This window comes from Sinocyclocheilus anshuiensis, unplaced genomic scaffold, assembly GCF_001515605.1.
Source record: "Sinocyclocheilus anshuiensis isolate Anshui unplaced genomic scaffold, SAMN03320099.WGS_v1.1 scaffold1050, whole genome shotgun sequence".
NCBI lineage: Eukaryota > Metazoa > Chordata > Actinopteri > Cypriniformes > Cyprinidae > Sinocyclocheilus > Sinocyclocheilus anshuiensis.
The window spans coordinates 67,862-75,497 of record NW_015536519.1 but is presented as its reverse complement, the minus strand read 5'-3'; positions in this window follow the sequence as shown (position 1 = coordinate 75,497).

Here is a 7,636-nt window from a genome sequence, read left to right as displayed (position 1 = left end):
AGGGAAATAATAAGAATAACAAAGTGAAGTAAACACTGGCCATCGGGAGCACCGGGAGAATTTGGCCCGCTGCCCTGTTTTTTTTTTTTAGTTATTATTATCATTAATATTTTATATTTATGCCTTCTCAATGTACCAAAGTTATCATTTCTGATTTTTTTCATTTGATAATAAATCATAAATCGGTTAGACTTGACCGGCAGCGCTGCGCTACACTAATCAGCTCAAGTCTGTTCCGTGCTTCCGTCAAACGGTTCTGAACAGAACCGATGCGTGGGACTCAATGAAAGAGAGGAAGTGGACAGAAGAATGCAGGCACTAGAAAAAATCTGATCGTGATTAAACCAGAAAAATGTAAAATAAACGAACAAAAAACCTAGAAGAAGCTGTGAAATGTAGCTACATCACTGACCTGTTCAGGGCTTCAAGTACAGGTCAGTTTAATCTGTAAATACGCTAGATAGTTTTGTCTTTATTAACCTAATTGAGTATTAATCTGCTAGTAGCACCTCATTATTATCATCATTCAGAATGCTGTGCTAAAGGAAATCAATGTCAATTGTAAAGTTACATTAAAACAATTATGAGAGACAGATATTCACATAGACTTATTGTACAGGGAGGGAGAGAGCTTGAGCAGACAGCAACACAAAAATAATATAAGTCACAGACTAATAATTCAATAGTGTGTTCAGTATTAGAATTTTCCAACAAATATATTGTACTAATTTTGACATTTAGGTACTTTAGAAATTGTGTTCTAATACACTAGCAGTCAAAAGGTTTTGATCAGTACGATTAAAATTTTTTTTTTTTTAAAGAAGTCTCTTCTGCTCACCACAACTGCATTTATTTGATCCAAAATACAGCAAAAATAGCAATATTGTGAAATATTTTTATTATTTAAAATGACTGATTTCTATTTGAATATATTTGAAAATGTAATTTATTCCTGCGATTTCAAAGCTGAATTTTCAGCGACATTACTGCAGTCTTCAGTGTCACATGATCCTTCAGAAATCATTCTAATATGCTGATTTGCTGCTTTTTTTTGCAAAAATTAGCAAAAACATTTATTATTATTATTATTATTACTACGTTGAAAACGGATTAGATTTTTTTTTTCAGTTTTATTTGTTGAATAGAAAAATTCTGATGTACTCAACTGTTTTAAATATTGATAATAATAATAACAGCAACAAATATGTTTCTTGAACAGCAAATCAGCATATTACAATGATTTCTGAAGGATCATGTGACACTGAAGTCTGCAGTGATGATGCTAAAAATGACATTTTAAATTGTGGATGTATAGGCTATATATATACTGTATATATATATATATATATATATATATACTGTATATATAGTTCTGTAAACACTGTCACCAACACGAAGATATATCTTTCATTTCATCAAACTGAATGCTCACTAACTGACATAGTCATAATGTTTGCAGACCATTTCAAGTTTTATTTTGACATGACACATAGCAGTGATGTTTAAGTGGGTGAGTTGTTTACTTACTTTATAATTAGTCAACACCATAATTTTCTTCATTCAGGCCAAGAGCTTGCACTAAAACAAGAGGCAGAATTTATCACACAAACCAATCACATCCAATCATAACCAATCATATCTGATTATAGCATGATGGAGGCATTGCCTCCACTCATGTGACTTTCCCCCATTCATTCTCAATTACCCCCCACTCAACCCACAGCACGCTATGGGGTCTCTGTTAAAAGTCAATGGGCTGAGGGGAGGCAAGTTTCAACTGTAACTTTGCCTGCGGGTGTCGCTGTTGGACAGTGTTACTTTATAAAAACGAGTGACTTTTATACTTTCAATGTCATATATAGTAATATTTGCATTATTTTATTTTTATAATATTATTTATTCATCCAATTTTTTGAGGAGACACTTCCTCCCTTGCCTACTCAGAGGAAACATCCCTGGTAAAAACCAAAAGAGTATGTATAATGTTAGTTGGTTAACTTAATTTATCAAATAGATAGTCAAACCAAAATGTATTCAGACACCTTCAACATTTCTCACATTATCACAGTTTATTCGCTATAGTTTAGAAAATGGTAATAAAATATAACAAGAACTCAGAGTTAAATTGAGTCAGACCAAATTCAGCTTGATAATGTTAGATAACTTTGATAGAAAGGTATGTAGCCTAATGGATTACAATCAACCAAAAATTAGACAGCTGTTAGTATGACAGTATGTACACAACTATCAATACTTAGTCGGGCAACCCTTAGCCTTAATGACAGTCTTAAGACTTAAGACTTACATTTACTGCTATCATAAGGATACACTTATATGTAGGATTAAAATTATACATGTCACATTTAATGTCCAACAACACTTAAACTCCGCGGACCCGGATACGGGTCCAAAATCGCTTGTGCAATGTTTATGCTTCATTTACATAATCTTCCTTATATGGTATCAGCCCATATATGGGTTCATTTGAAAGCTTGGAGTGTCTTCTTTACAAAGAAAACCAATTTTGGTTGTAGGATTCATAAAGCAGTAAAGTTAAGCTTAGAAATATATTCGTCCCACACATGAATTTCCACCTAACGATTGCGAATAATTTTTCAGAAGAATGTGTATTTTATATATTTTTCACAAAACAGTCAAGTCATATATCACAAGATTTTTTACGAAGAATGTGTATTTTATATATTTTTCACAAAACAGTCAAGTCATATATCACAAGAAAGCACTCATTCTCAGGAATTTGACTATGTAGATTATTTCATTGTGTGACAATCACTCTAAGCAAATTTTCGTATGGGTTACATTCCTACTCGTAGCATTGCTTCAGTCAGCCGCACACATATCTATATACTCTATATTACCTTTTAGATTAGGATCTCTTCTTTCAAACAAGACCATTTTCACATTTCTGCGTGCTTCCATCGGTGAGATATATAGCGTTTTGTCCAGATGTGCGCCAGAAAAAACAGACGCACTTTCTGCCATAGATGCGCTCTCCAAATCATACGCGCTAAAGCCAGGCAAGTCTGATCTTTTACAACTCTGTGATGGGCTGTCAATTGTAATTGGTCAGGTTTTATGACACTCTGGCTCAACGGGCCAGTCAGAGCTGTGAAATTTGACACCTCTGCCTCAACGGCGGGGGAGGGTGGTCGAGGGGGCAGACACTCATCCGGATCTGGGATAGCTCTGCTACCAGCTGTGTTGTTGTTTGGGAAGTGTAGTTTCGGACTGTTTTGAAAGCAAAACGGCCACGCGGAAAAGCAAATGCATCTGCGGCTTGGAGAATATGAGAGGAATGAACGCGCGTCTGGTGAGGCTTTATCAGCCTGTTTTCTCCGTTTGTGATCTTTGAATCTTTATTTTGAAACGTCATAGCACAGCTAACAATCTGATAAAACTGTTTATTGACAGAAAAGGACAGTACATGATGCATTTCAGTAAATATACAGTAAATAAACATGGATTATTACAGTGCTGTGTGAATGATCATTTATTTCTTTGTTTCACGCTCTGAAGGTCATAGCAGCCGTGGCTATCGGATTAGCTCAGCTCTGGTCCAGGGATGCAAAGATGTTGGCAGGAAGAGGCTGCTGGTACAGGAGTACAGGTGAGGAGATGCTCTGAATCAGTATATACCAATACAGAATGCACATAAATGGAATTATATAAAGCTGGGCAAAGATGTTGGCAGCAAGAGGTTGCTGGATACAGGGGGGATGGCTCAGCTGATGAGGTAAGAAGATGCTCTGAATCAGTATACCAATACAGAATGCACATAAATGGAATGATATAAAGCTGGAGGATGTGGATTCTATTTTAGATTGTGATAGACCAGATTTATTTTATAATGTATTCAGTCTTCTGTATCCTGAACGAATAAAACTGATCTTAGAAAAACACTTGCAAAGAGCTGGACCTAATAGAACCTGAATTACAGACTTTCAAATTTTTTTTTTTTTAAATCAAAAAGCGCCTATGTTTTTTTGTTTTTGTTTATTGTAATATTTGAAAAATATATGATGTTATTTATTAAGAATTACACTCATATTTTGAAGTTCAAATGGTTTTCTTTACAATGAAACCATTTTTTTTTTTTTATTTCCTCCATTGTATGTGTGTAGGGTAAACATTTGAATTTGAGTATGTCAAATTTAGGCGAAAATACCAAAAAACGCACCTGAGCTTAACAAATAGTTTAGCGCGCATGCGCATGGATATATTTGCATGACTTTCTAATATTTACAGATGAAGAATATGTCAGTTATGCACTGGGGAAAGCACAACGTCTCAAATGCATTAAACATCACAAATATATTTGCTGTTTGCCATGGTGGATCGATATGATCCATGCTCGACATTAAGGGCTGCTTAAGAATAAGCGTGCACTTCAAATTATCTTGACTAATTGAATCTAGATCAAATTAGTGAGATTGCGTGAATTTAAATTGTAGTTTATGAAACCGCTTTAGCCCCAATTGATTTGTTAGGTTATTTGAAGTCAGGTTTTGGACTTTAATCCCCGCTTTTCTTAGTATTTTATGAAACAGCCCCGAGGATTTTTTTTATAGTTTCCGGAACTAGTTTAGGGCTTTCGTTGCGTTTCCACCTCATGCACTAGTTACTAGAGCTGTCAAAATGGCTGAAAAACTAAATTTAAATTTTGCACTTAAATATTATAAAAATTCGAATTATATTCGAATATAAAATGCATAATTTCAGTTAGGTTAGGGTGAAGAAAAGCTTTTGGCTTCTCTCCTGAGGCCACAAGAGGGCACATCAAGCAAAATATTACTAAATCACGTTTATTCAAAGCATAAGATAACATGACAATGTGTGAAAAAAGTGCATAATGTTTAAAAATGTTTATAAACCAATTATAATTAATTAAGTTGCTTAAACAAAACAGCATCATGTATGTATGTATAGTTTAATACAAAGGGCCGAAAGCCAATCACACAGAGTACATTTTTCATTTAAAAACATAAGTTGCAGTGGGATGGGGAAAAAAACCCCGCCATAAAGTCTCGAGATATGTTTTTTTTTTTCAAAGCTAAACTTCCATTAATTTTACATGGCTTTCTAAACATGCGGCTCTTTTGTGCGAGACGCGAGTGCAACTGTGATAGATGTCCCTCTAGAAAATGTGATAAATATGCATTCTGTGTGAAAGGCTTGGTTTCAGTTTTGATGTAAACAAGATCTTCTCCGCATTGATGTTCTCTTTTTCCGCAGTATTTTGAATGAACAACGCAGCAGCATCGCATCTAGTGGCTTCAACTGGATAGGCTAGCAAAAACATTATAATGCAACGACACCTACATCGTCATCGCATCTCGTGTGCCACTGATAAGGTTGCCTGACGCACACCTAAAATTAGAATGCAACGTTTTTGCATTCGATAGTGGATTTTTTATATTCGAATATTCGAAATTCAATTTTTTTTTTTTGACAGCCCTACTAGTTACACATGGAAGCAATGGAATTGGAATTGTTGTTGGAAAACGTCATACACAATCATTTGAACTGGTATTGTGTTTATTGGAAGCACAAGTATCATGCAGATATATGAAAAATTATAAACAACATGCAAACAGTTGAACAAATTATTCTCCAGGGCAGACGCTCAAAGCTACATTTGTAGAAGCCTTGGAATATAGTGCACAAATTGCATGGAATCTTGATAGCTGATAAAACATTCTGTTTTGTGTAATGGAAATATTTTCATGAATTTTGTACTTGTCTTTGTATATTCAGAGATGCAAGCAGGTAAAGGGGGAAAAAGGTGAGAACATTGCGCGAATCGGGGGCATGCTCCACACAGAATTTTTTTTAAAGATATATTCTTTACATGCTCATTTGTAGTTCCTTTAAGGTTTTTGTTAAATTATTTTTTTTATTATCTTATATGTCCAAAACTGTCATTTAAAAAAAAATAAATAAATACATAAAAAAAATAATAATCTTGTTGCAACATTTTACAAAAATCAAGACTGAATACATTTGGTCAAAATCCCATGTTATAAAAGATGAAGTGCTATGCAGGCTATTCAAGACAATATTGGCTGATTGGACGGCAACGCTGACCTAAAATGCAAAATGTTTGCCCTCTCTCTTCACCGTTCCTGCATCTCAGACCTCAAATACATGAAATATTACACTTTTTAGACATAGATTTTGAATTAAAGAGTAATCAAAATACTATACAAAACATATTGAAACAATCAGTTCTTTATTTACCCTTGTAAGATCACAAGTACGCTTGTAATTGATGTCAAAAAGGTGAGTTGTCACTGAAAGGTGAGGAGTTTGCATCTATGTATATTACACATTCTGATACTAAACACTTCATTAATGAACAGTGATATACAGAGAAACAGTCATGCTTTATTTAGCGCCCCACTGTGTTGGTTTGTGATAACTTGTTGAGAGAAAGACAGATCTATACTAATCATTGAAATTCAGAAAATGAAGTTCTTGTAGAACATGAACGGCAATTTATTGGCTGTATTATATTTATTAATTTTATTTGAAGAATCAATGTAGAAACTTTTGTTTCTCTCTGAAGACATTTTGTGTATCCAGGTTATTGGATTCTTTGACACGGACCTGTAAAGGAAGCATATTAAGATGGCTAATTATGTAGCAAATAATAATGATGTACCTTAACCAAATAATGTTTTTCAAGGGTTGGGTTGTGTAAATGTGCTTACCCTCCTCTACGTCCTGTTTCACCTCTCGCTGGGGAGGTTTTGTCCAGGACAGTTTGATATTGGTGATCCCTCTTACTTCCAGAGCAGACTGGAACTATAATATATACAGTATATAGCATATATATATATATATATATATATATACGTATGTACAGTATATATATATCTCTCTCTCTATATATATATATATATATATATATATACGTATGTACAGTAAAACCAAAATGTATTCAGACACCTTGAACATTTCATTCATTAATACAGTTTATTCACTATAGTTCTAAAAAAATGGTAATAAAATATGACAGAGCCGAAAGTACTCCTTGTGGCGATCCTCATCCAGCCGAAGCTCCTGAATTAAAGAATGGAACTCTCCCCGCTCATTCCGAGTCCGTAGAATAGGGTGAACCCACAGCCTTCTCCAAGTCAAATTCCTTGTGTGTGTAAACATACTTGGTAATAAAGCTCTTCTGATTCTGATTCTGATTCTGATATTAGGGATGCACCGATGACACTGCGCTCCTGTACTTGTACTCGTACTCCTAAAAATGCCCCGATACCAAAAGCTGATACCACACAGCGTGTGAATAGAGCTGAGGCCAGAAAAAGAAACACCGACAACAGAGAGTTGAATGGAGTTATTAGAGATTAAGGATGTCTATGAAGTACGTGTAAGTAATTAATATAATGTTAAACATTCAATATTCACGCCTGTATAGCGGATGTGCCCGAGCTGATAAGGAGAGTGCGCTGAGTGGATTGAGTGCGCGGCTGCACAGATGCGCGAGCTTGTCGAGTGAATATCTCACAGACATCACTGGAAAGTTTGTAGTTCGGTTGGATACGTCAAAAACAAGTAAAACAATGCACAAGTTACTTAACGGTATGGAGAGAGAGAGAGAGAG